This window comes from Ursus maritimus, unplaced genomic scaffold (genome assembly GCF_017311325.1).
Source record: "Ursus maritimus isolate PB19 unplaced genomic scaffold, ASM1731132v1 scaffold_16, whole genome shotgun sequence".
NCBI lineage: Eukaryota > Metazoa > Chordata > Mammalia > Carnivora > Ursidae > Ursus > Ursus maritimus.
In genome coordinates, this window is record NW_024424008.1 from 18,418,668 (window position 1) to 18,436,070 (window position 17,403).

Below are 17,403 nucleotides of genomic sequence, written 5' to 3' on the forward strand. Positions count from 1 at the left end.
GGCTTTAAAAGGGAAGGGGGATGGGTTAGCTCAGATGGGTGTTAAAGGGGCAAGTATTTTTGATATTTATACATATATATTTTTAATAATATTGTTTTTATTATATTATGTTATCACCATACAAGGCAGACCTGATTTTTGATGTAAAGTTCCATGATTCATTAGTTAAGTGTAACACCCAGTGCACCATGCAATACATGCCCTCCTTACTACCCATCACCAGCCTATCCCATTCCCCACCCCCTCTCCTCTGAAGCCTCCTCAGTTTGCTTCAGAGTCCATAGTCTCTCATGCTTCATTCCCTTTTTCCTGATTACCTCCCCATCCCCTTTCTTCTCCTACCTATCTTCTACTTATGTTCCATAAATGAGTGAATCATGGCTTTATGATAGTTGTCTTTCTCTGCTTGACTTATTTCACTTAGCATTATTTTAAGGGAGAGCATGTATTGCACGGAACACTGTGCTATATGCAAACAATGAATCATGGAAGCAAATTCACATCAAAAACTAATGATGTATTGTAATGGTGACTAACATATCATAAATAAATAAGAATCCCTAGCAACACTCTGAAAAAATCTAGGTGTAGTTTCTTTGCTACTACATTTTCACAGAGAAGTGAATTCACCAGAGAATATTCACTACTCAAGATTCTTTTAGAAGAGAAAGAGAGCAGAAGAGGAAGGGGATGGAAGGAGAAAGAGAGGGTGAGAGACAGATTGATTTTTCTTTACACAAAGGAAAAGAAAACATTTTCCTTTGGTGATGCAGAACCTTTGATTTATTCTTCAACTATCTTTCTGTATATCATATTGCAGTGCTAGCACTAGTTGTCATTTTGTACCTCATATCCTGAGAGAATGACTTTAATGTCTGATTACTTTGTGAACTTGAGATCTAAGTCTGAGCATTTTTTGAAGTGAAATTTGAATGTTGGCTATTCGATATTTTGTGTGTTGAGAACTGAGGTTTACACATCCTCCAAAATGTGTGTGTGTGTGTGTGTGTGTGTGTGTGTATTTTAAAAAATTTTCGTTATGTTATGTTAGTCACCATACAGTACATCATTAGTTTTTGATGTAGTGTTCCATGATTCATTTTTTGCATATAACATCCAGTGCTCCACGCACATGTGCCCTCCTTAATACCCCATCACCAGCTTATCCCAATCCCCACCCCATCCCCTGAAACCCCAGTTTGTTTCCCAGAGTCCATAGTCTCTTGTGGTTCATTCCCTCCCTTCTATTACTCCCCTTCATTCCTCCCTTCCTTCCTACCGATCTCCTGCTATTCCAGATGTAAGTGAAGAGAAGGGCCATATGCACCTACACTATAGCAGCATAAACTGTGTGAAGGAGCCCGAGATGCCTTTCAACAGACGAATGGATAAAGAAGATGTGGTCCATATACACACAATGGAATATTACTCAGCCATCAGAAAGTTAGAACAATTACCCATCATTTGCAGCAACATGAATGGGACTGGAGGAGATTATGCTAAGTGAAATAAGTCAAGAGGAGAAAGACACTGTCACGTGTGTATTTTTTTTTACTATTTATGTAATTTCCTTAAAAATATTTCAGTATCCAAGCACCAAGATCTTATCATCTGTAACCACTTCATCACTCTGGTAAAATTTGACAGGACTACTGTGCTCATTAATGAGAATACTTACAGCAACACCAATGAGCCAATTATGACTATGTATATTTTTCAGTTAAAAGGAATTTCTGACTCCAGTGAATCTGAACATTAACATAATTCATTTCACTCAATAATATTTCCCAGCACTTCCTATCCTACTGTGTCTGCATCATCATAACTTTTGGTTCTGGGAAGGGAGTCTTTGCTTTTAATATTTTTTATGCATTCCTTTATTTATTTATCCAACTATTTTGCTGTATCTCCTCGGTCCCCAGGCCGTCATGGGACTCATTCTAGGAGTGTGCTACGATGAAGGCCGACATTTCTCACATCCATCTTGTGATTTGAAAACTAGAAAAGAGCTGAATTCTGTTGTGAGTTTTACAAAGGAAGAGAATAAGCTGTTCTGAGGCTCTGTTGCAATGCGACCTAATCTAATCCAGTAGAGGAGAGCTGTTGAGGAGGACTTAGCCAGATAAATGGAGGAAGAAGATTATTCCATAGTGACACTGGGTTTTTGATGAGAACTGTCTGGAAGGAGAATTCTCTGTGCTTTGCATTCATCCATTTAGCTAGCTTCCACACCCATGCACTTCTTTCACCCTAGGAAGCTCAGATAGCAAATGAAAAGAGCACATATCCCACACAATATAGATTACTTTTATTTAAATAAGATAGAAAAGACAAATGTGCATCCTTCACATTGTCACCACTTTAAAAAAAAAAAAAAACAATATAAATATATCTCCTGAAAAGGTGAAGTTCAAGTCCATGAGGTATAAAATGATTTTCCCATTCAAGAAGTCACCAGGATAGGACCCTCCCCAACTATTAAAATTCCCAAGACCTTGGTCAGGTTTGTGAGCTGCTCCTGATCATTTGGGTCCATGGCAAATGAAGGGTCTGAGAGGGCAAGAAAAGGAGCATGAGGAAATTACAATGAGGGAGCTTTTGGGCAAACATTAACAAAGCTTACTATACCACATTCATAATCTAGAAACACCCCTATCCAGCCCTGGGGTCTTTGGATATAGTGGCGCATGGTGGGGAGGCAGAGAAGAGGTGGCAGATGTCGTCCACTGGATGCACAGAAGTAGAAAAGATACCCTCAGAGTTGAGCAGCATATCATTGCGATTTATCCAGGTTTCCTTTGCAAAGTCCTATAATCCAGTTATGAGTTTCCCACATCTACCTCCCAGTAATGTTTGCCAGAGGTGAAGGTCTGAGCTCCCACAAAGGCATGTACTGTGGACTTGCTGGACTGTGAGGCATGTCTTGATGGTCGGACCGCATTGCAAATGTCTCAGGTCTTCAAACAGAGCCACGACAATTGCTTTTATGTTATGGTCCAATGTAAGATACACTTCAGCAAAAAGAAAACAACGAAGTCAAAAGAACAGAATTTAAAAGTTCTGTCGGACAAGTGCAGTAGCCTTCTGGCAAATGCCAAAATGTTAATATCTTCTAAAACCAAACAAAACTAGTTTGTTTTGTTTCTTGAGAACACTCCCAACCCACCATGGCCAGTTTCAAGGTACTTACCATTTAGTAATTCCTCATGTACCCTCGGCACGAATAGTTAGCTTTCATGACAGAGTCCATACTAACTGCTCCAGATCACCTCTTTATCACAAGTGACTATACAGAGTGTGTCACTGGAAACCAGAGACATCAGCAAGGGCTTCTTGCCTATTTACAGAGCAAGTAAATGTCTATTCATAGAACTAGATGAAAGGCAATTTTGAGAATACAGAAACATGTAGGATGTCAGCTCTCTGGCTTTATTTTCACTAGCTCATTGAAAACTTAGAGCCTTGCTCACATGTCAGCAAATACTACTGAGTGGCCCTTCACTCTGCTTAAGTCTTCTCATTAATCAACTCAGTTACAAAATAAGATAAATATGTAAATAACAGTAATAAATATATTACATATCACTTTTAAAATATGATATTGTTATTCTTGTTAGTCCTAAATAGTGATCACCTTACCAAACATGTGAACAAGCAAAGATAAAATAAACTGAAAATCCATATTTGCCTTCTTTTTTTCTTAAGAAGTGTTTTCTTCTCTCTGAATTTCTTCTCCTTTTTTTAAATGATTTTATTTATTTCTTTGACAGAGAGAGACAGCGAGAGAGGAACAGAAGCAGGGGGAATGGGAGAAGGAGAAGCCGGCTTCCCGCTGAGCAGGAGCCTGAAGCGGCCTCGATCCCCAGGACCCTGGGATGCCCATGACCTGAGCTGAAGGCAGATGCTAACAACTGAGCCACCCAGGCGCCGCTCTCTGGAATTTCTAACTCATACACCATGGAATCCGAATCCAACCTTATCCCATCCCAGGTCTGCTTCTCCTGTCTGCCAGGCTCTCACCTACATCTGTCCCTCCACACACAAATCATATATGTTCCGATTTGTTTTCTGGTTGTACCTATTGTTTATAAATATACTTTTATCCCTTTTAAATCTTGTGATGTTTCAAATACATTCTTTAAATTTTAACAAATAGTTTAAATAACAACTAAGGGTGCATCTAAGAATCTGAACAACCACATATAACCATAAGTTAACAAATCACAGGTTGAAAAAGACACTGAATTAATGTGTAGTTTTAATGCCATGTGCTTTCATTGTTTTAAACTCACTGCAAATTATCATAAGAAAATTGTCATATTCAATTGCTTTTGACTGACTTCAGATAGCTTTTTCTTTACTTGTTAACTAACAATAAAATACGGTTAGTTATAAGGGTATTCATATTTACCCACTTCCCTGTTCCCTCTGAAAAGACTGATACAATAAATAGAGGAGAAGTCTCCAGGTGTATTCTGGAGGAAATAGTGAGGTCTCACCAGGGTGCCCCTTCTCACCTCGGAAGCTGTTAAGCTCTCAGACATCCCTGTGATGGTCCATGAGCTCAGCTGAGGGTTCACAGGCTGGGGAATGCAGCTGCATTAACTGACTCCTGCAAAGAAGAAGAGCCACTTTACTAACATGTCCGAGGTATCATAAGCAATCCTTGAAGTTGCTCCATCAGAATCCTCTCAGTTAGGTGCAATGGTATGAATTAACTCCCACAAATCGAGAATACTGCAGTTGTTCTTGTATTTTATAATTAGCTACCCTGCTCTTACCACTTCAATCTCAGTAAGATATGTCACTTCACTCACAATTGTATCTCTTTTCTACCTTCGCCTTCCCTAGGAGCCACATGGCCGCTTCCTTTTAGTTCTCGAACCAATAGGTGCCAAAAATGGAACTTGCTGCCTGGTACATATGGAGCCTAAGCTCTCTAGGATGCTTTTCCTGGGGACTTTCCATCCCCTCTTCCCACCATCCTCTACCTTCTGCCCCTCTGATCTTATTTGCCTTCCTATAGAAGACCTGGAATAACTCAAATAATTAGGATTTTGGAAAAATTAGAGACAGGAAAAATAATTGTCTTTTTGGCAACTTCTGCTTTTAGAAGCCCTGCAGCCAAAAACCACATCTTCCCAACCCCCACTTTTATGAAAGGGTGGTCTATATAAAAACCTAGAAGCAAAGTTTAGGATAAGACTGCATTTATTTCTAAATGCAGACAGAAAGAAACTTGTCACAAAAAAGGTGTGTCCATCTCAGCAGAAATGGCCTTGACCACTGTCACCATAAACCAACTTGAATAGAGGGGCAACTTTATTTTTCACGATGTCTCCCCAAATCCTGGAAGACAAAGAGTGGAAGGCTTTAGCTTTTGAGCTTCAAGATACGTTTACTCTAGTTTGAGACTATGAGACTGGACTGGAAAATTCCAGTATCTACACTTTTCTTTTCTTGGGTAAAACAATTTGCTCTTTTACTTATCCTTATAAAGATGAAACTCGGCTCCTACATTTGCATACAGTTGATAAAGTCATGATCATGATAAAATTTAAAAACAGAAGATGTTCTTAGAAGAAACAGTTGGCTGTGTTTCTTGTTCTAATCTACGGTGAGATTCACAGAGGTTTCCCCCAAAGTTCTTATGAGGATGCATGGGCTCCAAATCTACAATTTCAAAATAGAAAGAATGGATACATCCCACATTGTGGTATTGACAAGTCCAGATACAGAATTGAATGATCTATTCATAAGCTGCTCTGTTGCAGTTGGTTAGAAACTGAAATCTTAGTAGAAGAATTGAGAAGGACTTTTTTTCCTGGATCTGTTCCATGAAATTTTCTACATAGTTTTCTCTTCTGTATAAGGTGAATGTGGACCCTGAGCTTCGAGGTTAAAGTGGAGGAGCAAAGCCTGCCATCACGAAGTTAAGGAGGCAGAATTTTCCTGGAAACAGGAAAAATAATGGAGGTCTCAAGAAGATACAGACTTCAGTGACCAAATGATTTCTGAGCAGGCTGGTATTCAACATCCCAGATATCTTTCCTCCGTCCTTACCTGCAACAGTCCACATCTGTTTTGCAGCACATTTCTTAGCTCCTCATACATCTTCTCAGGAGTTTCCCATATGACAATACATTCTAGCTACATTTCTCCAGAGCTGATTAAAAATTATCTTGCCTTCAACTGCCAGGCTCTCTAAAATGTTTTTGCTTTTCTTCGTGGAGATACTGGTATGGGCCTTGGGATATTCAGCCCTGATCATCATCATCCGTAGATTTACAAAACCCTGAAATGACATTGGTTTAATTAGGTCATATATCTGGATGGTTTTTTATTCTTCTTTCATTATCTTTGGTCTGTGTGCTATGTACAGTGTTCTTATCTTAGTCTGTTTGGACTGCTTTAACAAAAACGCCATAGACCGGTAGGAAATAAACATAGAAAAGTAATTTCTCACCATTCTATATGCTGGGAAGTCTACGATTGGTGCTGGCAGGTGTGGTGTCTGGTGAGAGCCCACTTACATAGCCATCTTTTCATTGTATCCTCAAATGGCAGATGGAAAGTATATTTCCAGGATCTTTAGAAGGACACTCACCATTCCTGAGGACTCTGGCTTCATGACCTAATCACACTCAAAGCCCCCACCCTAGTTAACATCACCTTGGGGGCTAGAATTTGAACATACAAATTATGGTCTGAGCAAAATACTCAGATCATAGAAGTGCTTCCAGCTACTTACCCTCAAACTTCCACATTTTCATGTAAAATAGAAATTTAAGATCAATTTTTTATTGTTCCATATAATTCATAATATCAAAATCATAATCCCTTTTTTCAGTGCTCATACTCATAAACTGACTATCTGCTCTCAGCAAAGCAACAATTGACTTCCTCAGGCAAACAGAGGACATCACACACGATCTTTCTAAATTACTTTCATTTCCAAAACACTCTTGTTTCACCAGAGCCTGGCTCTGCCTGCCTCAGGACCACACCTACCTCCTCTTGACTGGTCCACCCTGTCTTGTCTCCCTTAGAGACATGGTCATCTAGATTACAACCCTACATACTTGTTCTTGCCTCTCCTGTCTCCACATCTCCGTGTCTCTGTCCCCCCTTGTTCTGTGGCCTGTCTCCAGTTCACTCATTCAGCCACTTTTTTCTCACTCTTCGCCTTCTTTTCACACAGCCTTTAAACATATGCAGAGTTAGCCAAACATTTTGGAAATACTCAACACTAAACATCCTTGTTAAAATTATTTTTATCTATCTTCTATGCTAGCACTTTTATTGCCATAAAAGCCAGACTTATTGACCAAATGTGATCAAACTCACTGTACCCATGGGTGAAATTTTCAGTTATTCATCCAAGCAACACTCCTTGTTTCTGTTCCCCACTCTTTCCTGAACTACACATCTAACATGCCAAGGGCCGATTTACTAAATCCAAATGATATATCTTATCCTTATGCTACTGCACCCCTCTTTCCACATTTGACATTATTTCCTACTCATTTCTGTTACTAACTTTTCTTGGCCTCTCAGTTCCAGAAAGCTGTGTTCTCTTTGTGAGAGGTGCTCATCCCCCATCTCCCCACCCTGACCAGCCTCAGATCTCTGCCCAGATATACCCCGGCCATGAGTCTTCCATCACCAGCATACGTTCCCCAAGCCTGCACTTCATATCCATTTTCTGGGCTTTCATTTTACCCAAGCACTTCATAAATGTGATATATCATAAATTTTACTTCTTAAATATCTGGACTGTTCTTTACTGATTATAAACTCCTGGGGTCAGTGATTTGTTTCTCTTTTACCCATTCCTGCATCTTTGTTACCCAGAACAGTGAGCAGCACATCACAGGTCCTCATATGAATGAATGATTCATTAGAAATCCACCCTAGGGGTTCTTGGGTGGCCTAGTCAGTTGAGTGTGGGACTCTTGATTTTGGCTCAGGTCATGATCTCAGAGTTATGAGATCGTAAGCCCTGTCTCAGGCTGTGCTCAGCATGAAGTCTGCTTGAGATTCTCTCTCCCCTCAGCCCTTCCCTACCACTCCCAACCCATGCCCCTGCAGGTTTCTCTCTCTAAAAATAAATAAATTCTTTAAAAAATAAAAGAAATCCATCCTAAATGATCAACATAATGTTCTTCTTCCCTTTGGCATTTTCATAAAGCACCATGCACAGATAACTGTTTTAATGACTTTTTATTCTCTAATATTATCTTTTATATGTCTCCTTCAGTATTGCTCCAGTTCCTTGAAAAGAAAGGTAGTTTTCATCTTCAGATTCAGGTTTTCAGTTCCTCTTCATGAATCAACAAATGACACAATCCAAAATCCATAGCTAGGCATTTGTATTCTTGACCTGGGCATAATGACATTTCTAGCCACACCTCTAATCACCACCATCTGCCTCAGCACTCCATGCACTAATCAGTAGGAGCAGCGAAAGCAGGTCTTGAACAATTTCAAGGGTTGTCTGGTTTGTTCCCATCTTACTTTTCTTGTCCGATCTCTCTGCCATCATCAATACCCAGGAAATTACAAATTCTTACTAACATACAAGCATCACATTCAGTTTTACTTGTTTGAGAAGCTTTTCTTAACATTCGCAAAGTTTGCTAAGTTCCTACAGAACTCTGTATTTACCTCCATCCCCGTGATCACTGCATTCTGTCATGGGATAGTGCAGTTTCTTATCCCCGGATGATGTATTAGTGGTAGATATTGCTTTATCCAGAAAATCAGGAAAAGTCTTTTAGTTACATGATGGGCTCAGTGTGAAATCCTGCACTGAAGGTGATGTTTTCCCTGTAGAGAAACATATGTAGCTCTTTTTCTGTTACCTGCTCAGGTACATTATGATTTAATTTAAATTCTTCCCACCTGGTCAGTTACCATGGTATCTGCCCCAAGATGGCTCCAAGGGAAACAGGGCCTACCGCTTTACCTGCCATACTCTAAATAAGTTGTACTTTGTTTAGATTTTTCTGATTTCTCTTGTCTGCTTTTCCAAATAGACTTCATTTGCATCAGAAGTTTCTCCTGTAAAAGAACCACAAATTTGAGCACTAGAAAACCAAATACAGCATATTTCAGATAAATTCTGAAAAGTGAGTAAGTGGGATAGACATGAGAAAAATAAAAAGTAAAGAAAGCAGATACCGTCAATGGTTTTTCCTGGGAACACTAATAGTCAACTCTGGGAGATTGACCCAAAATGGAGTTCTAAATTTGGAAAAATGCAATCGATTATCTGAGGAATCTAGTACTTACATTACATGTAACATGGACAATTTTCAGAAGTGAATCTTGATTCATATATAATTTGAAGTGATGGCCTTCACTTTTTTCTATGGCATGATTTAGAATACATTGTTTCTAAATCTGCTATGATTAGAAGATGCTCATTGTCATCATGGTAGAAGTAGCCAATGACTGTCCCTGCCTCTAGAGATTACCCACCCTGTTAGTTACACTGAAATACTGACACTCAACTCATCATCATTCCTCTCCTCAGCCCAAAAGAATTTAAAACTTTAGGGGAGCAAAAAGATGTTTTGTCTAGTTTCTTCAGTGTTGTATCCCTTAGTTTTCAGAACAGTGCCTGGGCACATGGTATTCTTGAAATTCCCATTTGCTTGAAGCATAAGAGAAGAAAATAAAAATCAACTTTTGCTCATTGCCTGATAAGACACAGAGTTCAGCTCCACATTTCACAGTGGCAGTACTTTTACCCTGCACTGCTCAGCAGCCTGCAATATTGGTGAGTGTCTGTGAGTGCATGCCTTGGGAATTGGAGCAGTGCAAACACAGCTGGCTCTTGTCACTTGACAGAAGAGGTCCTTTACTACTAGGTGTATCCTACAGACTCGCTTTGGCAGAGTTTGGTAACTGGCAGGCAACTGATTCTTTGAAGCATGAATCCTGTTTCACAGCAAAAATAATGCTTTCGAAGTCTATTTAGGAGATACTGCCCTGCACACAGGGCAGGCAGCGAGTAGATGCTGAGCATCGTCCCACAAGAGGCAGAGAATAAGGAGTGCAAAAGTTGTGCCCACAGCTAAGGGTGAGAGGGTCTGGTGAAATAGTCCTTGCAGATGTAGCAGATAAGCTCACTGGGGACATTCTGGCACAAAAGTAGAAATCTATGTTTCTGAGGAAATAAAAGGAAAAGGAAAGTGAATTGAGTTGCTTCTATCTCATTAATCACACACATGTTGTACAATAGTAGCATATGGTAGCTGGGAATAAGATGGTAGAAGGAGAGTCCTCCAGACTGATAGCCTGGCATGGTTGTATTCCAGCCACATGCCCTGTAGCCCCGTTTCTCAGTTCCCATTAGAAATTCAGGATTTGTCAACCATGTTGTCTTTCTACATCAGAGGTTCTGGCTCACCCCTAGCCATAAGCAGGGGGCCGTATTTGATCCAAAATTATCACAGCTTTCCCTTTCTTTTCCTCTCTCTGATTGGCTAGCATAAGGTATGTTCTCCAATTCTGACCAGTGGAATACAGAAACAAAGACTCTAGGGAGAGTCTATAAAATATTTCTTGCTGTAGAAGAAAGATGGAAGAGAAATCTGTTTTGTGTTTGTTGTTGTTGTTGTTGTTGTTGTTATTTCTGGACATTACTTGGATACAGTGCCCATTTGCATAGCTATTTTATGATCTCAAAGCCTCAGGATAGTAGCCAATACTCTGAGGCTAACAAGGATGGGAAACCTTCTATGATTTGCAAGAATGCCACTAAACATGACTTACCTTTCCTGAGAGACCTAAAAGAAAAGGTAGAAAATAACCACTTTAAAAGACACCACACACTAAACCGAATCAAGCAATAATCATCAATAGATGCTAAAAATAATCAAGATAAAAACTTTTGGGAAGAGAGAGTATTCATATACCAACAAAGTTGTACCCTACATACTGGTTCCTAAATGTGAAAGAGAAAAAGTACTTTTACAAGGCAATTATTTGGCTGACACATTAACCAAGTAACCAAACTGTGGCCATGGATCTCATACATTCATAGATGTAGACCACTTAAGGACAAACAGCACATCTGTAGCATCCCTCTCCCAGAAACATTTAATTGGCAAGTAAACATGAAGGAATGTTAGACAAATACATTTAGGAGATATTATGTGAAACAATAATCCTGGGCTATTCAGATAATCCTAGCTTCTTAGGAGAAAATGGTTTGAAATGATTATACATGATAGGTGAGTAAAGTATGAAATTCACCAGAATGGGCCATCCTTGACCCACCCCAGACTGAAAAATTAACAGCCAATAAGGATATTTTGGGGATATGTAGGGACATGATAAAGATAATGGGGGGTCTTCCACTTCAGTTCAGAAATGTGGAAAGCTGGAAAGATTGTTGCTGCCCCCTACTGCAAGAAAAATGCTAGACAAACTAAACATTAATGACGGTGTTGAAACCATTAGAGAATTGAGGTAGCAAGTCAAACAACTAAGATAGATTCTGCATAGAGGCAGGTACACTTACAGAGGAAAAAGGACTCAGCATGTTTATCTGAGAGCAGATTCTACTACACGCCATGTGTTGGTATGAAGATAAAGTCGCTTTAATTAGCCACTAAAAAACCAAACGTGATCAAAATAAGTGTGCAAAGGGGCACCTTTAGGATCATATAGATGTAGAAGGCAATACAGATGGAGAGATGAAAGAGATAGAGTCTTTGGAAAGCTGCACAAAGAGAGGATCCAGAGCCAATATCTTTAAAGTAGTTTCTCAACTGAGTGGCTACCTAGAGTCAACCAGGGAAATTTGGTACTCTAAATATAGAGACAATTTTGGTTGTCACAATTTGAGGGATATTATTGGCATCTAGTGGGTAGAGGCCAGAGTTGCCTTTAAATAGCCCACAGGAGGAGTGCAAGAAAGAATTTATGCAACAAAAAAGTTATCAAGCCCAACTTGCTAACTGTGTGAGGTAGAGAAACCCCAGCAGAGGTATTGGAAGTCTCTTGAACTCATAACATTAACATAATTTCAACTTGGTAACCAGAGCAATAAGAAACCCATGTCAAATCCTGACTGGATTAACACAAATCCCCATAGTAAAGGCCTAACAGAAGAAAGTGTGTGCTACTAAGAAACATGAAAAGGACAGTTAGGTATTCACTTATCATAGTGCAGCATCTATTGTCATATAAAAATGCTCAGGAGTCAAACAAAACGACATAAGGCATATCAAAAGGCATTAAAAAACCAACCCGACCGAAAGTACTCATCACAGCCAGACTTAGAACAAAATGGTAAAATGTTAGAGCTTTCAGACAAGGACTTTAGAATAGCTGTGATTAGTATATTAAAGGCTTTGATAAAAAGGACCAAGCCAAAAACATGCAAGATACATGTGTCATTTCAGGAGAGATGCGGAAACTGTAGGACAGACCCAGATAACTAGAAACAGAGTCTACAGAAAATGTCATTGTTGGCTTCATAGTACATGTGATACAGCCATGAAAGTCAGTGACCAAAAATAGGTCAATACAAAACACGCAATCCAAAACACAAAAGAGGACAAAGAGTGGAAAATAAACAGAATAGAGCATCAAAGAGCGATATGCAACATTAAATGATATGACATATGCATAATTGATTCCTAGAAAGAAACAAAGAGAACAGGGCAGAGGAAACATCTTTGAAGAAATAATTTTAGAAAGTTCTCTGAAATTAGTGATATATACCAAAAGGGGATTCATGATGTTCAGAAAATATCAAACAGAAAAAATACAAAACAAACAAATGAATTCAACAAAACCCCCAACACCTTGGCAAGTCATATTCAAACTGAATGAAAACAATAACAAGGAGACAGTCTTGAAGGCAGCCACAGTAATTGGGGAGGGGGAGATTATAGACAGAGGAATAAAGATAAGGAATATAGCTCAATAACCTTGCCAGAAACTGTGCAATCCAGGAAGACAATGGATGATATTTTAAAGCGTTGAAAAAAAAAAAAAAACAACTGTCAAGCCACAATTTATATCCACTGAAAACATCCTTCAAAGGTAGGAGATATTTTAATTTTCTAAAGGAAGAAAACTAAGGAATCCATCAGTCCATCAAAATGTACAAAAATACATGCACAAAGTTGTACAAACTTCTTCAGAGAAAAGAATGTCATGCTGGGTGGAAACTTGAATCTACAGAAAGAAATGAAGGACACTAGAAATGAAATAAATAAGACGAAATGTGAGGTATTATAATATTTTCTTTAATAATAACTATTTAAAGCAAAGATAGTCACAATGTACTATGTGTTTATGACATATGTAAAAGGAAATGACAAATAACCACCCCAGACATAGGAAAGAGGAATTAGGACTATGATCAGGTTTTGATATCACATGTAAAGAGGCATAGAATTACTGAAGGTGGACAAAAATTACGTAAGGAAGTCTACAGGAATGCCTTCTGGAGATATTGTGCAGGTTAGATCTGAACAACTGCCATAAAACCAATATTGCGTAAATAAAGTGAGTCAAATGAATTTTTGCTCCCCACAGCTATAAAAGCTAGATTTACTTTCTACTGTAGTTCTCTAAGTGTGCGATAGCTTTATGTCTAAAAATTTGGTATATTTTAATAAAGATTATTTCATTGCTGAAAAATGCTAACCATCATCTAAGCTAGCAAGTCATAATCTGTCATCACAGAGCACCATAACAAATATAATATAATGGTAAAGTTAGAAACACTGTGTGAGACTGATGGTCCCCTGAATTGAGTGAGATGGATTATCTAGCAGACCATCCTAAACACCCACAAAATCAGCCTGAGACATAGGAAGATACATGTGGATTCTACAAACAAACATCTCCGCACTTGGTATTGAGGTATGAAGTGCAGGGAGCTGTGAATCTGCGCAGATATTGGAAGATAAACAAAGGGGAGGGTACCGGAAGCAGTAGCCTCGGGTACCGGGAAGCAGTAGCCTCCTGTGCTGGGGGAGCCGGCCGGCTTGAGGACCGGTAGCAGTGCGAAACCAGACTAAAAACTGGGAGTTCTGGAGCACACACCAACAAGTCTGAAAAACCGGGAGCTGTAGACACGCACGAATTGTGACTGGAAAACCAAAGCTCTGGAGGCGCACACCTCAAACCAGACTGAAACCAGAGCTTGGGAGCGCGCACGGAACCGGGGGAGGCTGGTGGTGTTAGAAGCACAAAGAGTAGAGACATGCTGGTGCTGGAAGCGAGGACTGGGAGAATGGCTGGGGGACGGACAACCCGGCATGCCGCGGAGTTTTAGCAACACTGACAGAGATGGAGCTGAGTGGCCAGGAGAGCCTACAGTGAAGAGCAGACTGTGATCTCTCTTCTGAGACAGAGGCTAGGATACTGGCCACTGCTGCTCTGACTCTCAGAAGAGCCGTACAGAAAGCCACCAGGGAAAGCCACCAGAGAACAAAAGCCCAGAAAAACCAATTTGCACTGTAAAGCCCAATTCCTACCACCCCCCAACAGGGGACAGGGCAATTCTACCCAAAAAACAGTGTTGCCCGAGTATCAGTGTGCAGCAGCCCCCTCTCCCCCAGAAGTAGTTGAAGAGTCAAGAAGCCCACATCCCCTAAGGTCCTTATAGAACAAGTGCACCTTGCTTGGGTCCTGGTCAATAATTTGGGCTCTGTATACATTGCTGCAACCACACTTCATCAAAATGACAAGGAGGAGGCACCCCCAACAAAGAAAAAAGAAATGAGAGACTGTGGCCTGTGCCACAGAACTGAATGGATATGGATATAACCAAATTGTCAGAAATGGAGTTCAGAGTAACAATGGTCAAGATGATGTGTAGGCTTGAAAAAAAAATTAACAAAAATATTAACAAGAATATATGAATCCTATGGGCGGAAAGGAGGGCTAATCTGGTGGAAATTAAGAATGCTATGAATCAAATGCAGACTAAAATGGATGCTCTGATGGCCAGGTAAATGAGGCAGAAGAAGGAATTAGTGAGTTGCAAGATGAGATGATAGAAAAGAAGAACAAAGAGGGAACATGGCTTAAAAACTCCAATTTCAAGAAATAAGAATATGGGAGATTACTGACTCAATTAAACCTTCCCATGTTAGAATCACCCACGTCCCCGAGGGGGTGGAGAAAGAGAGAGGTCTAGAAGAGATATTTGAACAAATTCTACCAGGGAACTTCCCTAATCTAGCGAGGGAAACAAGCTGCAACCAAGAGGCAGAGAGAGGACCCTCCCAAGATCAATGAGAACAGACCAACACCACGCCACATAATAGTACAATCTCAAATCTTAGGTCCAAGGAAAGTCTTGAAAGAGGCCGGGGAGAGAATCCTCACGTACAGGAGGAAACATCAGAATAACATCAGTCACTACAGAGATCTTGGCAAGTTGCGGTAAACTTGGCAAGGCATATTCAGACACTATGCGAGGAAGAACATGCAGCCAAGGATCCTTTCCAGCAAGGCTGTCATTCAGAATGGATGGAGAGACAAGGGGACCTTCCCAAGACACGAAACTGAAAGAATACGTGACCACCAAGCCAGCCCTATGAGACATATTAAGGGGTGCTCTATAAAAGCAAAAGACCCCAAGAGTGATAATACGAAATCAGAAATTTACACAACCTAAACAAACAGAGACTTCACAGGCAGCATGACATCATTAAAATCATACTCTTAATAATCACTTCCAACATGAATGTCCTAAATGCTCCCATGCAAATGCCACAGGGTTGCAGGTGGATAAAAAGACATGATCCATCTATATGCTGTCTACAAAAGAGACTCATTTTGAACCTAAAGATACATCCAGACTGAAAGTTTAGAAGGATAGAAAACCATTTTCCATGCCGATGGACCCCAAAGGAAAGCTGGGGTAGCAATTCTCATATCATGGTGATTAGACTCTTAAGCTAAAGACTGTACTTAGAGATACAGAAGGACACTATATTATTCTCAAAGGGTGTATCCAACAGGAGGATATGACAATTATAAATAATATCTATGCCCCCAACAGGGGAGCAGCTCGATACACAAGCCAACTCTTAACCAGAATAAAGAGACATATAGATAATAATACGTTAATAGTAGGGGACCTCAACACCGCTCTCAGCAATAGACAGATCATCTAAGCAGTAAATCAACAAAGAAACAAGAGTTTTGAATGACATCCTGGACCAGATGGACCTCATAGATATATATAACAGAACACTACACCCCAGAACAACAGAATACGTATTCTTTTGAATGCTATCCTTGGATCTAATATTTGCGAATTGCACTATGACATGACATGGCGTAGGTTTGTCATGGTTGAGCTTGGGAGGGGTCCTCTCTGCCTCTTGGACACGAATGTTTGTTTCCCTTGCCATATTAGGGAAGTTTTCTGCTACAGTTTTTTCAAATAAGTCTTCTAGACATCTGTTTTTCTCTACCCCATGGGGATGCCGATGATTCTGACATTGGAATGTTTCATTGAGGCAGTAACGTCCCGTAACCTACATTCTTGAGTTTGGATTTTTTTGAGCCAATATTCCATTTTAGCTTTCTCTTCTACTAACCCATCCTCCAATTAGCCGATACGTCTTCTGCCTCATTCACCCTGGCCGTCAGAGCTTCTAGTTTTGACTGCATTTGGCTCATAGAATTTTTAATTTCTGCCAGATTCGCTCTCCTTTCTGCTCTTAGAGATTCTATATTCTCATTAATATTTTCATTAATACCTTTTTCAAGCCTACACATCATCTTGACCATTGTTACTCTGAACTCCATTTCTGACAATTTGGTCATATCCATATGCATCAGTTCTGTGGCAGAGGCCACAGACTCATTGTCTTTTCTTTGCTGGGGGGGATTTCTCCTCCTTGTTATTCTGATGAGGAGAGGTTGGGGCATTGTTCAGAGCCCAAATCATTGACCAGGACCCAGGCATTGTGCACTAGTTTTATAGGGACCTTAGGGATGTGGGCTTCTTGATTTTTCAGCCTGCCTTCTGGGGGAGGGGCCTGCTGCACTGTTACTCAGGCAACCCTGTTTGGGTAGAGTCTCTGTGTCCCCTGCAAGGGGGGATGGGTTGGGCACAATGTGAGCTGGTATTTCCGGGCTTTTATTCCCTGGCATCTTTCCCCGGAGGTTTTCTGTGACTCTTCTGAGTGTCAGAGCATCAGTGGCCATATCCTAGCCTCTGTCTCAGAACAGAGAGATTGCAGTCCACTCTCCACTGAGCTCTCTTGGCCACGTTAACTCTATTTCTGTCAGTGCTGCTAAAAACCCTGCAGTCTCCCAGATTGTCGCCCCAAAGTCACTCTGCCAGCCCTCACTTCTGGGGCCGGCACATCTCTGTCCTTTGTGCTTCTAACACAGCCAGCCCCCCCC

At 40.3% G+C, this 17,403-nt stretch overlaps 1 pseudogene; it reads right to left on the bottom strand.

Annotated features, from left to right (window-relative positions):
• Positions 1-2,522: 2,522 nt before the first annotated feature.
• LOC121102947 lies at positions 2,523-14,293 on the bottom strand (annotated as a pseudogene).
• Between the last annotated feature and the right edge of the window lie 3,110 nt (positions 14,294-17,403).